A 21,558-nucleotide genomic window follows, 5' to 3' on the forward strand; every position below is an offset into this window, starting at 1 on the left:
TCAAGTCCCACAAAAGGGATTGGAGCCTGGGGCTGTGGAGCAGTGCACCAGGTGGGCTGCCCCAGACCCAGAAGCTCTGAAGTTCCTGACTCTGAGGTAGTCCAGCAGGTGGTCTACTGAGGAGCCATGCTGCCACAGCAGGAAACCATGTTCCTATCGGGGTTTGGTCAGAACTTCACTGAAATCAAAACCATCCCAGTGAAACATTCCAGTCTTGATGAATCAGAAAACTCCAATGAAAAAAGTGATAAGAATTTTTCTAACCAACTCTAACAAACTCATACTCAGGATTTACACCCATCTTTAGCTACTAGAGATCAGGATGAGACTTAAAGAAGGGGGCAGATAACCCCAAGTTTGCCTCCTGTGGGGGCTCTTATACCTTCCCTCTGAAGTGTCTGATGGTGGCCACTGTCAGAGACAAGGCATTACATAAGAACGGCCATACTGGGTCAGACCAAAGGTCCATCTAGCCCAGTATTCTGTCTTCTGACAGTGGCCAATGCCAGGTGCTCCAGAGGGAATGAACAGAACAGGTAATAATCAAGTGATCCATCCCCTGATGCCCATTCCCAATTCCGGCAAACAGAGACTAGGGACACTATCCTTGCCCATCCTGGCTAAAAGCCTGTGATGGACCGATCCTCTATGAACGCTAGTTTTTTTGAACCCTGTTGTAGTCTTGGTGTTCACAATATCCTCTGGCAAGGAGTTCCACAAGTTGACACTGTTCTGTATGAAGAAATATTTCCATTTGTTTTAAACTGCTGCCTATTAATTTCTTTTGGTGACCCCCACCACACTGCAGGACCTTGAAGATGATAAGTGTTTTTTCATAATTTTTTTTTGGTTTGCATTTTCTACTGCATTCATATATTCTGCAAATTCACAATGGACAAAAGGGAAAAATTTCTTTAATGAGGAGGAACTTTTGTTCCAGTTAAAAAAGTGTGCACACTGAAGTGATTGTAGCTGCCTATAAATATTTGAGAACATCAAAGCTGGTCCTCTTAAATTAAAAATGCTGTCACACAGATAGGAACTAGCCTCTAGCACTGCCAGCTTCGACATGTGAGCCTCTGATCTGAGAGGCAGAAGCATAGTTCCTCAAGAAATTTTATTCACTAAGAAAAAGTTGTGTGGTTTTTTTTTAAACCAGCAGTTGAGATTTAATAAGGATATTAAATACCTTGTGAGTGAGCTAATTAAAGCTTAACTCTTTCAAGAGACTGTCAAAACGCTTCAGAGCTTTAACTGATAAATTTTTCTAGGTTCCAGGACCACTGGCATCCAAGCCCCAAAAACAAATGTTGGCAGTCTTCAAAAAATAAGAGTAGCTACTCTTAGGTTAGCCTTGGTATAAATTTGATTTAATCTGATTACACAGAACAGATATTCAGGAAATCACTGGGTATGTTCCCTATCTGATTAAATATTCAACACTGAGGCTGTCTGATCAAATACTTATGGGAAATTCAGAGCACAAATCACACTCTTAACAGACTAATGCAGTAGGAAGTACTTTTCATCTCATCGTTATCAGCCACTGGTAGCTGAATCTTCCCAACTCAACACATTTAAGACAAGCCTATTGGGGAAAATTGTAATCTGTCAGTACATTCCTGTAATGATGAGATACTATGAGAAGTGCTTAGCTATCTAATTAAAGATAACTGCAAGAATACTGAAAGTTAGAAATTTAGGAAAAAGTCTATTGCATTTAAGATAAATTGCATATCAAATCAAGTCAGGTAAGGGAATGCAAAAGTTAAATTTCTCACAGCAACATTAACTCACATTTAACAACTTCAAAATGCACGCAAGGTTCCTATAGTAATGGTAATCTTTTGCACTGCCAGACTTTGTTTGCAACTGTTGCATTAATGTAGGTTTCCTTGCCTCACAACCAGAGCCGGCTCCAGCTCCAGCATTTCCGCCACCCCAAGCGGCGGGGGTGGGGGGGAGCCGTGATCAGCTGCTTCATTCTTCAGTGGCGGGTTCTTCCCTCTGAGAGGTACTGAGGGACCCGCCGCCAAATTGCCACCGAAGATCCGGACGTGCCACCCCAAGCACCTGCTTGCTGCGCTGGTGCCTGGAGCCGGCCCTGCTCACAACAAATTCCTTATTTTTAAGAAGCATTACCTAAGTATTATGGAGTCAAGAATTTCTGTAAAGCGTAGCACTGACAAAGATACACACTCAGTACTTATTCCTATTACTACATAGGTTTTAACCACACTTCATAACTAAATGTTACAATAGTACCAAAAGACCCAAATGAGACCCACAATACTAGACGTTGTACACACACAGTGAGGCAGTTCCTTCCTCAAAGAGCTTAGGAAATACGGGAGACAAACCAAATGTGGGAGAAGAGATATAGCACACAAGCAAAGTGAATAGTGTTACCAAATGTCCATATTTTCCCGGACATGTCCAGCTTTTTGGTTCTTAAATAGCCATCCGGGAGGAATTTTTAAATATCTAAAATCATCCGGGATTTTGCCATTATTATTTTTCCCCAAGGAAGAGTTGAGCATTCAAGAAAGAGTGAATGTTGATCACTCGAGAGAGTGCCCGCTTTCCCCCCCCAGCTCCCAGCGCTTGTGCAGCTGGGAGGGAGGGGGAGGAGGGAGAGAGAATGTGGCACGCTCAGGGGAGGAGGCAGGGCTGGGGATTTCGGGAAGGGGTTGGAATGGGAACAGGGCCAAGGAGCCCCCTGCAGTGTCCTCCCCCCCCCCCCCCCAATGTTCAAATATGATAACCCTAGAAGTAACCAAAGTAATGGAAGCTACACAGCAGGTTAGGGCCATGTGCTTTTATAATATACATTACTACATAATGTAATTTCAGGGGCTGGGGGAGTGCACAGGGATGAAGCAAGGGAGAGGAAAGGATTGCTGGAGAATGAGAAGTGGGTAAAAGAAGAGGAAGGTAGAGCAGCAACGAGACGTGGGAGCGACACTGGGGTAGCTGAAGAGCTGCAGTCACAAAAGGCTGGAGATGAAGTTGACTAAACCACCAATGGCAATAAAGCAAAATGAAAAAAATCAGAGGGGAGAAACTCACTCTGGTTCAGAAGAAAAAGCCAACAGTTACTCCATGAGCGGAGCTGGCCTCTATTCCCACCTCCACACCCACATTCTAGCTGGGAGGGGGCAACACTTTAGGGTAGGAGGAACATATGCTTAGGATTTGGGCTTTTTAAAATACCATCTGTGAGGTGCTAAAATGTTTTGTTTTAGATAAAACCTACCAGATTTCAGCTGTTTGCGTCATACATTCAAATAGGCCCAAGCTCTAATAGGAGAGAATCCACTAAACCTTCAATGCCACTTTCCTTCGGATGAATTCACAGCCTGGAAGGCAAATTTCCCTGGACCACTGCATAGATTCAAGTCCTGCACTAATGCACAAACAATATAGCAGTTTTCAGAACACTAAAGTAGTCACATAATTATAATCCTGCATGTCCACATGCCTATAGCTTTCCTCAACATTTCATTTTGGAACGGAAAAAGTTTCCACCCTTACTGTTTTTTCCAAAAGGTCAATTTACAGGAAGATTTGAGGAAAAAAAAAAAAACTCAAGCATTTGAGTTTTGGGAGAGGAAGAAAATGCCGCCCCCGCCCCGCCACCACACACACTTCAAATTCATTTTTGCTACATTTTTGAACAGGCCCACATTAAAAGGCACAAGTTTGGAAGGTGAATCTGGCACAGAGTGCAATCAGTAGGGACTAGTGCCTTTGCTAAATTAGGAGCAATTTTTTCAAACACTGTAAAGACAAAAGCATTGAAAAGTTGCTTACCAAGCACATGCAATAGATTCACAGTAGGAGGTGTGTACTTGCAATGTGCATGCCTGTGCAGCTAATTAAACAGCAGTACTCAAAGCTTGACTACTCCATTTGAAATATGCCTCCTAGCACTCCCCTGCAACCTCCTTATTGACCCTGCAACTTGTTTTGCTACTCAGAATGATGCAAGGCTATACTGTAGCTTAAGCACTGTAAAACCAAATCTAAAGCTATAGTCAGTCAGTTTAACCTTTTTAAGAAAAAAAGAAAGCATAAAGGGGATGTTAACTGAATGCAAGCAGATTTAATTGTCAATGCTACCACCACCACCAGAGCCTTATTCTACACTAGAGCTCCTACCATTTCAGAAAATAGGACCACTGGGGCGGGGGGGGGCGGGAATTTTTTTGATAAAATTCCTCAGTGCAGACAAGGCCAGAGACTCCCAAATTAAACAGGGCCTGAATTCTTAAAGCAATTTTTTTTGTTTTTAAATAAAGTCACCTTTCAGGTCTTAGTACATCAGAAAACAGCATAAGATTCAACCTAAATTTTCTTTTTTCCTTTACAAGTTATCTTTACTCTGAAGGGTACTTGTTTAAGCAGATAGGAACAGAGTGGACTTTTTTGATCTGCGAGCATTAATGTGGTCAAACCAGGACTACTGTTAGACAATAATGCATATATACCAGGTCAAAATTAATATCACACATTAAACCTCCATATTTCCAGAATTAAGCACTTACATTTTTTGTAATCATCTTTTAATATACCTTAAATGCAGAATATATACAGCTCTCACAGAACTGTATACACAGATCTAACCAAAAACATACAATGGGTCACCGCCTCCACCTTCTACTTTCCTTATTTACAAGATGTAGGTCTCCTAGACTTCACACTTAGTAGTTTGTACTTATGAAGACTATTTTGATCTAAAAAGGGCCTCACTTTGAAGTCTCAGAACAAATATCTAGAAGACTGTAATAAAAAGGGAGCATTTTTAAATATATGTTACACAGCAAAATGGTATAAACTGGAGGAAAAATTACTATGTATGCTAATCAGTGGTTTTATACAACTGCTTGAGGATTTTCTCTAACACTGTCTTGCAGTAGAGCTGTCAGTGTCTCTTTTCCAGCAAAAAGTGCAACACCAAATCATGTTCTCTTCTTCATGCTTCTCCTGGTACCATTTTAGGAGCCCTTTACTTTCATTGCTATAGTGGTTATGGGACAGGGTGACTCCATATCTGCCAGTGCTTGGCGCAGTGAGGATGTGCGCCAATTCTATCTTTGTGGCACTACTGGCCACAACTGCTGGCAATACTACAGAATCCTAGAATACTAGGGTTGGAAGGGACCTCAGGAGGTCATCTAAGTCCAACCCCCTGCTCAAAGCAGGACCAATCCCCAGACAGATTTTTGCCCCAGATCCCTAAATGGCTCCCCTCAAGGACTGAATTTACAACCCTGGGTTTAACAGGCCAATGCTCAAACCACTGAGCTATCTACATGCAGGCTGTAATTACATTTAATCCATCCTGCTCATACAGATCCAGCCTTAATATGCACAAGTGAGAAATCTAAACATGCAACCAGTTGGAGAAATTCGTGTTTTAGCATGCCTCTAAATCTTTGGGATTTTTAAATAATTCAGTCCCTCAGAGCCAGTTGTACTCTCCTCAATTTCAGCATTAAAAAGGGAGGAAATGGTCATGGTTCTGTCAATGTCCTGGCAGAGTAAGGTCTTCAGTACAGGCTCCAAACTTTCAGGTAGAGATTGAAGTGTTTACCTGTCAACTACTAGCTTAAGGACCGTGATAGCGACTTGTACCCCCAGAAAGCCCCTCTTTGACCAACCCGTTTAAAGGAATAGATGTTGGGCTCTGTATCAAGATTTTGGAAGGTCACTTCACTACTGTTTGGCAAAGCTCTGAGGCTCCAGGGGCCATCTGCAGACATCACTGCCCTGGTTCCCAGCCAATGGGAGTGCAAAGCCAGTGCTTGGGGTAGGGGCAGTGCACACAGCCCCATGGCCCGCCCTGCCTAGGAAACAGACCTGCTGCTGGCCACTTCCAGGGCGCAACGCGGTGTCAGAATAGGTAGGGACTAGCCTGCCTTAAAAGTCCTGTCAGCAGTGCTGCCTGGCTAACAGCCCAATCAGCAGTGCAGGTTTAAAACAAATAAAAGGAAGTTCTTCACACAGCGCAGTCAACCTGTGGAACTCCTTGCCTGAGGAACTTGAAGGTTAGGACTATAACAGGGTTTAAAAGAGAACTAGGTAAATTCATGGAGGTTAAGTCCATTAATGGCTATTAGCCATGATGGGTAAGGAATGGTGTCCCTAGCCTCTGTTTGTCAGAGGGTGGAGATGGATGGCAGGAGAGCGATCACTTGATCATTGCCTGTTAGGTTCACTCCCTCTGGGGCACCTGACATTGGCCACTGGCAGCAGACAGGATACTGGGCTGGATGGACCTTTGGTCTGACCCAGTACGGCCGTTCTTATGACTCAGTGCCTTACGTTCCACAACCCAGTACTGGGTCACGACCCGCATTTTGAAAGCCAATGCTCTACAGCACTCCCACACCAACATGAGCTTCCTGGACACCATAACTGCAGGATTATTGCACGGCCTAGGTTGTTAGAGTGCCTTTACTGCACATTTCTGTACCTTAAGATGTTTGGATCTCAAATGTAACTGAATTTCCTTGGTTTGTAATGCTTGGTTATAACTATCCTATAACACCCCTGTGACTTTTTTTTACCCTTACATTACTATTATGTACTCTCAGCATTAAGTAGTTTTTTTGTCTTGGAATTTAAAAAATTTGGGACCCTTGGGTTAGCAAAAAAAAAAAATCTTTCCCAACATGCACTAAAATGGACTATCTTCCTGAGTCTGCTAGTAGTGCAAAGTAAAAAACTAAACAGCTATTAAAATGGTGTCTGCAGTGTAGATGCATCTATAGTGCACAATTAAAGACCTGGAGCTGGCCCAGTTAACTCAAGTTGGGGGGAGGGATAGCTCAGTGGTTTGAGCATTGGCCTGCTAAACCCAGGGTTGTGAGCTCAATCCTTGAGGAGGCCACTTAGGGATCTGGGGCAAAAATTGGTCCTGCTAGTGAAGGCAGGGGGCTGGACTTGATGACCTTCCAAGGTTCCTTCCAGTTCTAGGAGATTGGTATATCTCCAATTATTACCTTTTACTACCTCACAGGGCTTCAGCTAAGGGGCTGTTTAACTGTGGTGTAAATGTTTGGGCTCAGGCTCAAGCCTAAAGCATCTACATTGCAATTAAACAGCCCCTTAGCCCAAGCCCCATGAGGCAGGGTCAGCCACAGATACCAAACTGCAGTGTAGATATACACTTAGCACCTTGTTCAGAGTTTTAATTTACGGGGGCTTAGGAACAAACAGGACTCTGCTCAATTCCACAATTGCTGCTCAGAACACTAGTCACTAGCAAAACTTGTGACTCCAGTCAATTTCAGACAGCTGGGCTCTCAACATCAGAAGAGACTGCCATTGGTACTATTCACAATGAGAATGCCTCCCCTTCGCAGCAGCCAGGAGGCAGTGGAGATGGCTGAAGTATCAGGCTTCTACTACTAAAGCATTAAGGAGGTTGTGGGCAGAAACATCTGCATTATTCCAGAAGAGGCAGATAATAAAGATTGAGCCCCCGAACAAGATACAGGCACAGCACCTTGGTAAGAAATCCCAGCAGTCTGGGGTGAGGACTGGCAAAGCGCTAATATAATGCGGACATATCCAACCTCCTACTCATATCAGACAAACACTAACAGGTCCTGCCAGCTCACAGAACATTTTAAAACCACTGGTTTGTGTCTCAGTGCTTGGCATGTAGCCTAAATAAAGAAATAATTCATAAGAGTCTCTGGTTGAAACTTACAGTTGTACGTGCTATGCTATTACACATGTGAGGAGTGCAGTACTGTGAGGATTTCAGTTGCTTAAGCCAGAGCAGATCCCCACAGGCAGTCTCAATGCCACAATATCTAGAACAGGGTAGAAACAAGGAGGAATTGGAGGCTGAAAAAGCAAAATATTGCACCAAGCTTGGTTTAGTAGAGGAGAGATACGAGTAACTGGTCAAAGTGTGGAACAATTCCTGGTTGCTCTGATGACACTGTCTACAACACCGCACTTGAATTTTGGCTCACCAAGTACTAAGAAATTAGTAAGGCGCTGGTACTATTGGGTTCCACTGCTGATGGAAGAAATGTGTGAACCCTGATTGCTCTGATTTTCTTCAGAGAGCAGCCATGAATAATAAACATCTTTGATTTTTCACTCAACCACCCTAACTGATAGAACAGGGGTCTTAGACTTTTGTCCTGGTGACCCCTTTCACACAGCACAACCCCTCCTTATACATTAAAACCACTTTATATATTTAAACACCATTATAAATGCTGGAGGCAACGCAGAGTTTGGGTGGAGGCTGACAGCTCACAACCCCCATGTAACAACCTCGTGACCCCCTGAGGGGTGCTGACCCCCAGTTTGAGAACCCCTGTGATAGAACATTAAATGGGGCAAGAGATTGCTAAGAGAATCCAAAATGAGGTTTAGGCGGAGTTCAGCTTTGAGGCTGATGCAGGAGCAGTGTTCAGATTCAGTGGCTGAAAATGGAAATTTAAACGCAACATTAATCAAGGTATGCTTCTGACTTTGGATCCAACATGGAGGCAAGCAGATCAAACATTCTTCTCCATCCTCCCACTTTGCTATTCAAAGGCCACAAGTTTAGAGGTTCTATCCCATCTCTACTAAAATAAGTAGTAATTTGAAACTTCTGTATTCAACTCCAAGAACCCAAATTCCAAAGACAGGAAAACAAAGCAATTCTGAGTACAGATCACTGCCGCTGAATGTGCTAATCTTTGGGCCTAGGGTCTCAAGCAATTTACCAGAGGACTATGCTTCAGCTGATGTCTGGAGCTGTGGGTAGCAGTGGCACTACAGCAATGCCTTACAATTAAGGCATCTGGCAGTGATGTGGAACAAAACCCAGCTATCTTCACATTAAAAAGATAACTGCCAAAAATAACCAACATGCTTGTAACTCAAAGCCATGAATAATTCCAATTCCTAATTTTGATTAGCCTATAGGCTCTCAATTTGAGCAAGACAAAATTTCACTTATTTTAACTATGGATGAATGAAGAGACAAGAAATGAAACTTTGGAGGAGAAGCAAAAAAGTTTGTTAATGCAATCATTGCCACACTTCTCTCCTAGCTGTAGCTTTTATTCCAGCTACCTTCTTTACAAGAGTCAGAACCCTGTCCCCATTATGTTTCACTATTTAAAGGTGACCTGTAAAAGAATAACCATGGAATCTGCCCCTGCCGCCTTTAGGATGCATAGAGAACACCTGAGGATTATCCAGAGGAAAAAGCAGCACAGGAAAAAGGAGGGCCTTCTAAACATTTGAAATTTTCTTAATCTTTTTTCCTGAGAGACTAAAGGCAACTTGACAAGTAAGTAGACTAACATCACATGACCCAAGAAGTGAGACAAGCAACTGAAGAGTGGGTGTTTTTTTTTTTAATTCAGACTACTTAAAGCTCTGGATTTTATTTCTAAACTATTTAAACAAATAATACTCTAATACCAAGTATTTGTTAGACTCTATATGCTTCCACTTTCATTTAAAAGCTGGGTAAAGCACATTCTCTGCTCCTGTAATGAGACAATGAGCAAAAAACAGGGAAGACTAGACTCAACATTCCTGGCCTTGGTCTACACTAGGCTTCTTTTCCTAGAGTTTTCCATGCTGCAGCCAGTCCACAGTACTTCTTCCACCAGCAGAGTTGCACCAGGGGTAGCAACGGAGCAAAGGTTCAGGGAAAGGGTGATGCCCTGCTGTGGTTAAACAAGTAGCTATATTTAACAAGCTTGCCAGATTATTTTTTGTTTGCTTGTTCATTTACTCTGTATTAGAGAGAAAAAGAAACTCTGCTCTCCCTTTCCCCCACCTTAACCAGCCAGGAGACTACATAATTACAATGTGCAACTAACATCCATCACAGCAAATGCAGCACCATGACACATCAAGTTCTGGTCATCAGGCAGCACAAAGAGCTGAACTAGGCAAACACAATTTAAATGGGGCTACTATAAGGTGGGTGCATAACTGGCTGGATAACAGTACTCAGAGTAGTTATTAATGGTTCCCAATCCTGCTGGAAAGGTATAACAAGTGGGGTTCCGCAGGGGTCTGTTTTGGGACCAGCTCCGTTCAATATCTTCATCAACGACTTAGCTATTGGCATAGAAAGTACACTTATTAAGTTTGCAGATGATACCAAACTGGGAGGGATTGCAACTGCTTTGGAGGACAGGGTCATAATTCAAAATGATCTGGACAAATTGGAGAAATGGTCTGAGGTAAACCAGATGAAGTTTAATAAAGACAAATGCAAAGTGCTCCACTTAGGAAGGAACAATCAGTTTCACACATACAGAATGGGAAGAGACTGTCTAGAAAGGAGTATGGCAGAAAGGGATCTAGGGGTTATAGTGGACGACAAGCTAAATATGAGTCAACAATGTGATGCTGTTGCAAAAAAAACGCAAACGTGATTCTGGGATGCATTAACAGGTGTGTTGTGAGCAAGACATGAGAAATCATTCTTCCGCTCTACTCTGCGCAGGTTAGGCCTCAACTGGAGTATTGTGTCTAGTTCTGGTTACTGTATTTCAAGAAAGATGTGGAGAAATTGGAGAGGTCCAGAGAAGAGCAACAAGAATGATTAAAGGTCTAGAGAACATGACCTATGAAGGAAGGCTGAAAGAATTGGGTTTGTTTAGTTTGGAAAAGAGAAGACTGAGAGGGGACACAATAGCAGTTTTCAGGTATCTAAAAGGGTGTCATCAGGAGGAGGGAGAAAAAACTTGTTCACCTGAGCCTCTAAGGATAGAACAAGAAACAATGGGCTTAAACTGCAGCAAGGGAGGTTTAGGTTGGACATTAGGAAAAAGTTCCTAACTGTCAGGGTGGTTAAACACTGGAATAAATTGCCTAGGGAGGTTGTGGAATCTCCATCTCTGGACATATTTAAGAGTAGGTTAGATAAATGTATATCAGGGATGTTCTAGTATCAGAGGGGTAGCCGTGTTATTCTGGCTCTGTAAAAGCAGCAAAGAGTCCTGTGACACCTTAAAGACTAACAGATGTTTTGGAGCATGAGCTTTCGTGGGTGAATACCACTTCATCAGATGCTCTAGACATTATTTGGTCCTGCCATAAGGGCAGGGGACTGGACTCCATGACCTCTTGAGGTGGCCTAGAATCTATGAACTTAACACAAAGTTTTGTCAAACGCTGGCAGAAATAACTCACAACTCTCCTACAACCTCCAGAGGATATTTCTGATAAAATCCAAGACGCTTATTACTGGAGCACCGTAAGTGAGTACTCTTACCCCCCCCCAAAAAAAACCAACCTACACACAAACAGGTTACAAACTGTGGTTTGACATAACTACAACAAAACGCACAAACAATAGTTCAAACACAGAAACGCAAGATATCAGGCCAGATTCAATGCTGACCTATTCCAGCCTTTGCCAGCATAACCAAGAAGAAGCTCCCGAGCAGTGGGTTTCAGAGAGGATGAAACTTGTGACAGCATACATGAAATACTTCACATTCACCAGGGAAGCCACAGTCAGAAGTGTCAAGCAACGCCTCAAAAACAGGCAGTATTGATCAGCAACAACATGATAGGTGTGGCCGATAGATGAGCAAATGATGTTTCCACTGCAGCCATTCCATTCAAGAGTGACTCCCAGACAGGGTACAGCTGATTCTGCTGGCTCAGGGGAGGTGTCATTTATGCTTCCCTGTGCCAGCAAAGAGAATCAAGCTCACGAGCAACATAATTTATTTACTGCTCTGTTTTAAGACAGAGAGACATTCCAGATTTTGTAGATTCACATATTCCAAGGCCAGAATGGACCACTGTAATCTTGTAGTCTGACCTCCTATATAACAAAAGCCAGAGAACTTCCCTAAATTAATTCCTAGAGCAGAGCTGTTGGAAAAACATCTCATCCGGATTTTAAAATTGCCAGTGATTGAGAATTCACCATGACCTTCAGTGAACTGGCCCAATGATTAATAAGGCATGCATTTTTAACAATGCGGTTATTTCCAGTCTAGCTTCAACTGCCCACCACTGGCTCAACTAGATGGAAGATCCCATTATTAAATATTTGTTCTTCACACAGGTCCTTCTAGACTTTAACAAAAGAAGATTAAGGGGCAACTTGATCAAACAAAATAAACTGAGCTCCTTGAGTCTTTCAATATAAAGATGTTTTCTAATCCATTACTCATTCTCATGATTCTTCACTGAACCGTCTCCAATCTATCAACATCCTTCTTCAGTGGTGACCACCAGAAATGGACAAAGTATTCCAGCACTGGTCACACCAGTAACGAATACAGAGGTAGAATAATCTCTACTCCTACCTCAAGATCCCCCTCTTTATGCATCCAAGAAATTGTATTGTATTGTCCCTTTAGGCCACAGCTGAACACGAGTGCCCTGTGCGATGCTGATTATCCACCATGATTTCCTAATATTTTTCAGAGTTGCTGCTTCCCAGATGGAGTCCTCCATCCTGTAAATATAGCCTACCTTCTTTGTTCCTAGATGCATACATTTAGTCACATTAAAATGCATATCGTTCATTCGCACCCAAATTACCAGGCGATCCAGATCGCTCTGTATGAGTCGACTAGTCCTCTTCATTATTGACCATTCCCAATTCTGGGGTCACCTGAAAACTCTATCAGTAACTATTTTCATCTTTTCTTCCAGGTCATTAATAAAAGTGTTATTCAGTGTATGTCCCAAAACCTATCCCCACAGGACCCCACTAGAAACACACCTATTTGACCATCATTCCCTGTTTATAATTACATTTTGAAGTCTGTCAGCCAGTTTTTCCATCAATTTAGTGTTTGCTAGTTTTTTTTTTTTAAATCATAATGCCATGGTACCAAGGCAAATACCTTACAAAAGTTTAAGTATATTACAATCAACACTATTATCTTTATTAAACTTGTAATCTCATCAAAAAACATCTAGTTTTAAATGATCTATTTTCCATAAACCCATGTTGATTGGCATTCATTATATTAACTCCCCTTAATTCTCAGCCACTCTGTTATCTGGGACCAATGACAGACAGACAGGCCTATAATTACCAAGGTCATCCCATTTCCCTTTTTTAAATATTGGCACATTAGCTTTCTTCCAGACTTCTGGAACTTCCCTGGTGTTCCAAGACTTACTGAAAATCCACATTAACAGTCCAGTGGACTCCTCAGCCAGGTCTTTTAAAATTCCTGGATGTAAATGATCTGATTTAAGAATGTCCAACTTCAGTAGCTGCTGTTTAACATCCTACCGAGATACTATTGGAATGGAATGAGTGCATTCATGTGATGTGCTATACCCTCTCTTTTTTCCCCCAAATATAGAACAAATTTATTGAACACTTCTGCCTCTTCTGCTTTATTATTGATAATTCTATCATGTCCATCTAATGGACAATTCCATTTTTAGGGGTTTTTTTCCCTTCCTAATATGCTTAAACAGCTTCTTGCTGTTCTTAACTCTGCTGGTAATGGATTTCTCCTTGTGTTCCTTAGCTTCCCTTAAAAAGTGTAGAAAATTGATATTCTGATTTCTATTTATTATTTTCAGCTTCCCCTTTCTTCCATTTTTTTTTAATATATTTTATAGCTGTCTTCACTTACTGTATAAATCAGCTTGGTTTTTAACCAATACAGCCTTTTGGGGCCCTCTAGAAAAGTGTTGTGAATAATTGGGAATTGTTTACATTTTTCTAATTAAATTCTTCCTTACAACTGATTTGGCTCATAATTGTTATCACCTTTGTGGAACTGGCCCTTTTAAAGCACCTACTATATGTCCCATTGGTCTGCTCTTTATTCTGTTTGAACATTATAAATGGGATCAAGTTATGATCACTTGTATTTAAGTTACCACAGAACTAGATAAGTGGAAGTTACTCTTCATCTGTCAAGATGAAGTCTAGTATAGAATTCCTTCATTTTGGATGCAACACATTTTGAGTCAAACAGTCATCTATCTTTAGAATTTCTAAAGCTGTTTTGAATACTGGCAGCCTGAGACTTCCAGCATACCTCACTCAAACTGAAGTATTCCCTAGTCACACAGACTCTTTCCTCATAGATTATAGATTGGCACCTTACACACCTACCAGCCTGTTCCCTGCTATGATTTGGTGGTCTGTAGTAGACACCAAGGTCGGTCCCATCTTCTACTTTCTCTGTTAGGACATTCATCCATAACCATTCACAATCACTTCCTTTCAATTTATCAGTGACTTGGAAACTCCATGCCCCCCCCATCTTTCCCTTTTTGCCAATTTTATCCTTCCTAAGTAGGTTATAATCATTGATTTGTCATGTTCTAACAATAGGAATCATCCCACCAGGTTTTGATAATACCAACTAGACTAAATTTAAAAAAAAAGTTTATAAATGAGTAATTCCAACTCCTTATTTGTTACCAAGGCTCCTAGCATTGGTGTATAGGAAATTAAATAATTTCTGCTCTTCACGTCCTTTGGTTCCTTGATTTTCTTCTAAACATCTCTATTTTGTGTTGAGAGCTCATATCTTCCTTCTTTTTATGCTCCCCTTTTGTTATTAGTTTAATCCACTTTTGCCTACTCTAACTAGCCTGTCACTGAGAAAACTGGTCCCCCTTCTGCTGATGTGGAGCCCATCCAAACTGTACAGGCCCCTCCTCCAGATGGAGGCCATCCAGACTGTACACCCCTTCCCCCTCCCCCCAGTGTTCCACAAAAAACAAAATCATACACCCTACATCACTTATTTAGCCAGTGGTTCACTTAAGGAATCTTCTATCTTCTGTCTTCCTTTGCTCATGGGACAAGAAGAATCTCCAAGAAAATCAATAGGATGTTCTTCACACTTCTGAGTCATCAATTATCTGTGGGATATCCTGCAACACAGCATCATTAGTGCCAATATGCACCACCAAAGGATCTTTTCCTCATGGACTTCAAAAGGCTATCCAATCTTAGAGTGCCATCTTGTGTCTTGACTCCAGGAAAGTAGCATACTGTTGTGTTATCCACCTGTCCCTTGCAAAATGTTGTTCTTTCTATTCTTTGAGTATTAAATCCCCAGCGAGGATCATCTGTCTTCCTTAGAGGGCTGAAGAACTCTTTGCAGACAAGCTTGATTTTCTTACTGGTAGGGCAGAAGTGCCATTCACAGCTGACTCATACATCTCTTTGTTCCCTTGGACTAGCTGGACCTTCAGAAGTATCTTTACAGTTTCTACACTTGAGGACTTGGAGTTCCATGTGGCTAGGAGTTTCCAGTCGATACCAAGTCCTCTTCTCTCTGCTGGCCACTGCCTGCCCATCCTTGTAGGGCTGAAGGTAGACACAGTCAAGATGTGATCACTTGACTCTGGTGGTTACCTACTGAGAAGCCTCATCTATGACCTCCTCACTCTCCAACTCTCCTATCAACATTCTTCACATCCATCCCCATCCCACTCCTCCCAAAAAAGCCCACAGGATTTTGTTCTGAGGCATATAGAATATTCTGATCATTTGTTGCCAATACACAACTGCTGGATCAGACCGTCAGTCAGTTTAAGGGTAACCAGATGCACAAAGACCTAAAGGACATGCTTTACCAAACTCTTAACTCCAGCCATAAAGAGGTGAATTCTTAACACTTCAGAAAAGCTACCCCAGACCCACCTGACCCCAGCCAGACTCAGTCCCAGTAACAGGAGAAACATCATTAGTGTATCGCTTTTTTCTGTCTAAAAGAAATACATTTAAAAAGCTAATGCACATTTAGCTTTTATTTCTGATAGTTTTGTTCTAATGCTTTCAAGACCAGTGAGCAAATGAAACAATTAAAAACAAATATGGTCATGAGGTTGCACAAACACCCACATTTCCTTGTATTCATTCCTCAAACATTTCTAAATGTTTAATTTGAATGAGAAATACATCTCCACTCTAAAAGTCATCTCTTCAGTGAGTATTTTTCAATTTGTTTAAAACAAAGGATATACCACTCACTACAGTTAAATAGATCTTTAACATCACTAGGCAGGTCATTTGCATTTCCAAGTTGTGCAGAATTTCAGATTATGATCCAAAGCTGGAGTAGGTATCTATGAAACTTGTTAAAAATGCAAGCAATTTAGAAAATTATTAAAGTGTACAAACAAGTTTAGACACCATACAATTCACTCACCAGAAGGGACAGGAAAAAGAGCAAGGAATCCACACTACAGGTAAGACATGCTATACGTGGTCTAGCACCTGAGCATACAGAGGAAGTGATTTTGATGGTGCTAGTTTTACCTGCTTTGGAGTGACATCTGGCATATTTCACCCTCTGGTGGCTGAAATACCTTCATAGGAGTTATTTACAAGCATAAATTAAAATCTTACTTGAAATCTAAAAGCACAGTATAGCTTGGGAGTTAAGTAGCGGCTGCATACATGTGTGCACAAAACCACTAGCAAAAAAATTATGAGCAGTGTAAAAAGCAAAAATTTGCTTCATTAATTCCCAACCCCCACCCCATGTTTTTAAGTATTAGGCAAATCAGCTGGTCCATATTATAATAAAAAGCCACACACACACACACACACACAAAAAATCACTTAACACATTTGCTTCTAGTTATGCCAGTTCAAGCCTTAAAAATGTATTTTTCTTTGACATTTATATTTAAAAAGCAAGACAGTCTCTAAAGTTCTCTCAATACTGTGCCTCCTCTGGACAACACATTCAAAGTTTCATCTCATGGCAAATTTTCATGGTAAGAATAAAATCTCCCATTTTTTCAAATATTTACCATGCAAAAATTAACAAAGTTGATTTTTCCAGTAGTGTATATATTCCATCCCCTACAAGCAGAGTTTAAAGTAAACTGAATTGCTTCATTGCTCCACTGGGTTTTTCCCCTCCATCAGCAATCTGATTTCACAACTCTTCTTCTTGTGACAAAGTTTTGTCACTTAGAAAATGTAAGGTTTCACAGTAAATTCCATAACAAAGCCAAGAAGGGAACAGGGAAGAATAGTCTCTGAACTACAAAAGAAAACGTACTAATCAGTATTTTTATACAGAGCTCATGCTCAAATAAACCAACTCCACAGACACTGTAAGTGAAATAAGGACAGCTATTAGTGATTACTTAACAAGTCAACTTATTAAAATACCATTTAAGTCAATTTTCTTTACTTAGCCTAGCCAAAAGAAAAAAATTAAGTCAACAATTGCTAATGACTACAAAGGAATTAGATAAGCACTTCAAAAGTTCCAGATAGAATAGGGACTAGCCTGGTTCTGCTAAACTCTGACATTATCTACCTGCTTAGAAGAATAAAGATAGTTTTAAGTGATGTGTCTAAAGCTTAATTTTGTATTAAATAGCTAACTGGAGATTAGCTCTGAGTGAAGGACTAGTGAATACATAGAACAAAGTGACCCACAGAAAGAACAAGGTAGCTAAAACCAAACATTTTTGCATCAGAAACTGCATAAATTTCTAGAGCTACTTAGGAAACGTATTAAAATATCAAAACAGCAAGTTCATCAGTTCTCTGTGATGAGTCTCAAATAAAAAATTTCAAACATTGACCATATATTAAAAATGCCAAACCAACCAGGGTGAGCAGGAACAGTCAGCAAAAATCCAAGCTTTAGAGAAAGTTTAGTAATTTTGCAAAGAACCTTTAGCACATGTATGGGTAATCACCACAAGAACCGATAAATCAGCAAAATTCAGAACCATAACTTCTTGACTGCTTTCTCCAACAAACTGAACATGTTACACTTAAATATTTCCTCCTTCACTTTCTACAGGAGTTGTGTATGTGAATCATATGAGACAACGGTTCTCAACTGGGCCTTTCAAGGGGCCATTGCTGAAAACCCAAGGCCCGGCACCCACCCACAGGTTGGACACCAGGGGCAATGCAGGGCTGACACCTCCCATCCCTTGCACATACCCCCCACGGAAGCCAGGCGGAAGCCAGGGGCAGCACAGGGCTGAAACTCTGAGCTCCCCTCTCTCCCCCTCCAAAGCCAGGAGCAGTGCATGGCTGAAACCCCAAGCTCTCTCCCCACCCCGCTGAAGCCCTGAACCCATGGGCAGAGTTCAGGGGGCACAAGGGTGTTGCCCCCCTAAAACTGCAGTGCCTTACCCAAAGTGGGGTAGTCCTGCAAGCAGCTCCATACACCCTCCACCTCCTCCTCTCCCTCAACCCCCACCTCAAGCCTCACCCTCTGGCCAGATCTTAGGCAGGAAGCCAGAGCCAGACACAGCAGGGCAACTGCTCTTCTGGCTAGTGGTGCCATGGAGTGGGAAGCCGTGGCACTCCCCCATCTGCTGCTGGTGCCTGGGGTTGCAGCTGCTTGTCTTCTCCCAGCCTCCTTTGAGTGCTCATGCAGTCTGTCAGAGCAGCCCAGGTGGGGATCAGGCACCAGCACACAGCCCCACACAGGTGGGTGTCCTCCTGAATGAGATGGGGGTGGAGGTGGGAAAAGATTGAGAACCCCTGGCACAGGCTATCACACAGCATACTGAAGTTTTAATGTTCTGTTTTGCAGCCTAGAGTGATCAACCATTTCTACTCATGCAAAAACCAACTAGCCAGACAAAGTTGCAGTACTTTACAGCATGGTACAAAGATCACTTATAAATCCCTTCCATGCAAGCTTGGCCGACTGTGACATGTTTTGAAGAGACTCTCACCATTGCACTACCATGAATGCAGTTCCCCAAGAGTAGGGCACAGGCACTTTTACCTCTGTATCTAATTGGGCTCAGAACAGCTAGATACAGGACAGCAGTAAAGTCACTTGTGCCCTGTGCACGCTCATCATTGCTGTCGCTGGTGGAAGTGCAAAGGCCCTTTCTCAAAATGTGCTAGAGTAGAAACGCCATAACATGTTTCAAGAATGCAGGAAAAATTCAACTGTTGACTCTATGCAATAATTAATAATAGCGAGCAAGATTCACTCAGAACCTGAAGAAAAGAAATCTCAATGCATTTTCTTTGCAGAAATATTCTCTAGGATATAAAATCAAAACTCCAAAACAACTCAAATCACTGTTATTCTTAGGGGAAAGGGAAGTGAGTGAGACGCTAGCAATACCCAAATGTGTACAACACTTTAGTAGGTTCAAAGAGATACCAAACCCTTTTAAAACTCTTTCCACCACCAGCAACCTTGGCAATATAATTTATGCCCACAGACCTACTAGAGTTTCTCCAAAGCCTTTGCAAAGTGAGACAAAAAAGAAACAGCATCCAGTTACAACAATCATAAGCAGTAGGTCAGCACCACTGCCGTCGTTAACATCTCAGACAAAGTAAGCCCTGCAAATAGAGTATTTTTTAATCCCTCCATATCAAGCTTCCTCTGGAATGCAGACTTATTTAGTAACAAGGTGGAGGCCCTGTCAGAAAGGGTGAAATCTCCAGGTTACTGCAGCCTCAGAGTTCCTCGTTCTCCCATTCCTATTTAAGTACTTAAAACAAGCGAGAGGGAAACTATCCCCCAGTTCCCAGCCAGAAGTCCAAACTGCAGAGGCATAAGCAGCAAGGCCAGTCAGGGGGGTGTTTAATTCAGCATTACACTACACCAAACTGGCCCTTTGTACATGACCACGGTCACCTCCCTCCACTGAGGGGCACGCAATGAGACAGGGGCAGCCCAGTGCCCTGGGGGATCCCACGGGCTTGCCAATGGCCAAGTCCTGAGCCCTCTTCTCGGGCAAGTGCCCTGCCCACGTGGGACACCAATGCTCGGACCCCAGAGCCGAGGTCTTGCCGGGGCCACACGCGGGGCACGGTCTGCGCCGCACACGGCCCCCGCAGCCTGGGCGCAAAGGCCAGGCCGAGCCGCCCCGGACCGCCGGCCGCTCGCACCCCGGGGACAGCAGGTGAGGGGCGCTGACCCCCCAGGGGCAGGCGGGGGCAGCGCGTCCCGGCTCCGCCCCGGTGCCCTTCGAGCCCCCCATGCCCAGGGCGGCCGCCCCGACGAGCCGAGAGCAGCCCGAGCTCCGCGGGCCCTGCCCGCCCGCAGCGCGCACGGTGCGGCCGCCGCTCCCGGCCCAGCGGAGCCATCTTGGGAGCAGGGAGCCCCCGGGCCAGCCCGGCCCGGCCCGGCCCGCCCGGCGCAGCCCCGCCGCTCACCTGCACGATCTCGCCCTCGGCGCTGAGGGTGGCCCCGGCCCGCGAGAAGCGCCCCTGCAGCCCCGTGGTGTAGGTGGTGTAGTCGCCGCTGGGGCTGGACTCGAAGAGCACCACCTCCACGAACGCCGTCTCCTTGGCCAGCGCGGCGCCCGGGGCCGCGGCCAGCAGCAGCCCGAGCAGCAGCGGCGGCGGCACGGCCGGCCCGGCGCCGGCCCCGCAGCCCCTCATCGCGCGGCGGGATGGGGCAGCGCCCAGCCGCCGCGCATCGCTCGCGAGCGGCTCCGGGTCCGGGGGCTCCGGGCGGGTCAGCGCCCCATGGCGGCGGCGGCTCCTCTGCCCCGCGGCGCCCAGCCCCGCGCCTCCGCCTGCCCCTCGCTCCGGCTCCCGGCCTGCCTGCCAAGCCGCGTCCCTTTCATCTGCTCCACGTGACAGCTACCGCGGGGTTATCCCCGCCCCCGCGCGCTGACCCGCGCCCGCCCTCCGCGCCGCCGGACCGGGCCCCTCGGGACTCGTTCAACGGTCGCAGCCGCGGCGGAGCCGGGCTCTCGGGGGAGGCGGCGGAGAGGGGCCCTCCCGGTCCCCACCAGCCCGGCTCAGCTCCAGGCACGGAGGCTCCGCTGGCTCCAGGGGGCTCCCGACCGTGTGGAGAAGAACACGTGTAGGCACGTGCAGGATCAGGCCTGGACACTTGGCCTTGCCTGGCTTCAGGCAGAGCCTGAGTCTGGCAGGTCAGAGCCTGAGGTAAAAAAAAGAAAAAAAAGGTGAAGTGTTGCGGTGCAGGGGAGGGCGACTCACAGGGCACTCAGGGAGCAGGCGACGGCCCATACCGGAAAGCAAAGTAATAGTTCTTGGAGGTTTTAGTCTGAAAACGGATGCCTAAAATGGGCTGCTGCTTACCAAACAGACTGCTACCTACCTTTCCATAGCTGTTGCCCTTTGAGAGGGGTTGCACATGTCCACAGTGTAGGTATGTGCCTGTTTCAGCAGTAGTGAGAGAACCTTTTTCCGAAGCAATACCTGTCAAGGCCAGAGGGGCACTGCCTGCCACTGCCAGCAGTCTAAGAGGATGGAACCTCCCCCCGGTTCACTTCCTTCTTACCACCTAGTCCTAGACTTTACTAGAGACGGGAAGGAAGGTGGCTTGTAGAATGCAGTGCAGACTTCAGGCCTATTCCACCAATTCCCCCGAATCGGGCCCCGCGCCTAAGAGGGCCCCGCACCCAGTGAGAATCCTTTCCCTGGCTAGAGGCACCTTTTTAATTTTTACTCACCTGGCGGCGCTCCGGGTCTTCAGCGGCACTTTGGCAGCGGGTCCTTCAGTGCCGCCGAAGATCTGGAGCGAGTGAAGGATCCGCGGCCAAAGTGCCGTCGAAGACTCGGAGCACCACCCGGTGAGTACAAGCCCCGTGTGGTTTTTTTACATTTTTTTTAAGTTATCCCTGCCGGGG

The 21,558-nt window shown here is 44.3% G+C and overlaps 1 protein-coding gene across 3 annotated transcripts in view; it reads right to left on the reverse strand.

Annotated features, from left to right (window-relative positions):
• Positions 1 to 21,082, reverse strand: part of ZNRF3 (zinc and ring finger 3) — a 183,194-nt gene extending 162,112 nt beyond the window's left edge. The window contains exon 1 of one of the 3 annotated variants that reach the window (XM_039505811.1): positions 21,027 to 21,082. The gene's annotated coding sequence lies outside the window, so the exon portion shown is untranslated. Of the gene's footprint in view, positions 1 to 20,110; positions 20,291 to 21,026 lie in introns of those variants that run through there. The other 2 variants (XM_039505812.1, XM_039505810.1) reach the window with 2 other exon arrangements.
• Positions 21,083 to 21,558: the final 476 nt, after the last annotated feature.

This window comes from Mauremys reevesii, linkage group 18 (assembly GCF_016161935.1).
Source record: "Mauremys reevesii isolate NIE-2019 linkage group 18, ASM1616193v1, whole genome shotgun sequence".
NCBI lineage: Eukaryota > Metazoa > Chordata > Testudines > Geoemydidae > Mauremys > Mauremys reevesii.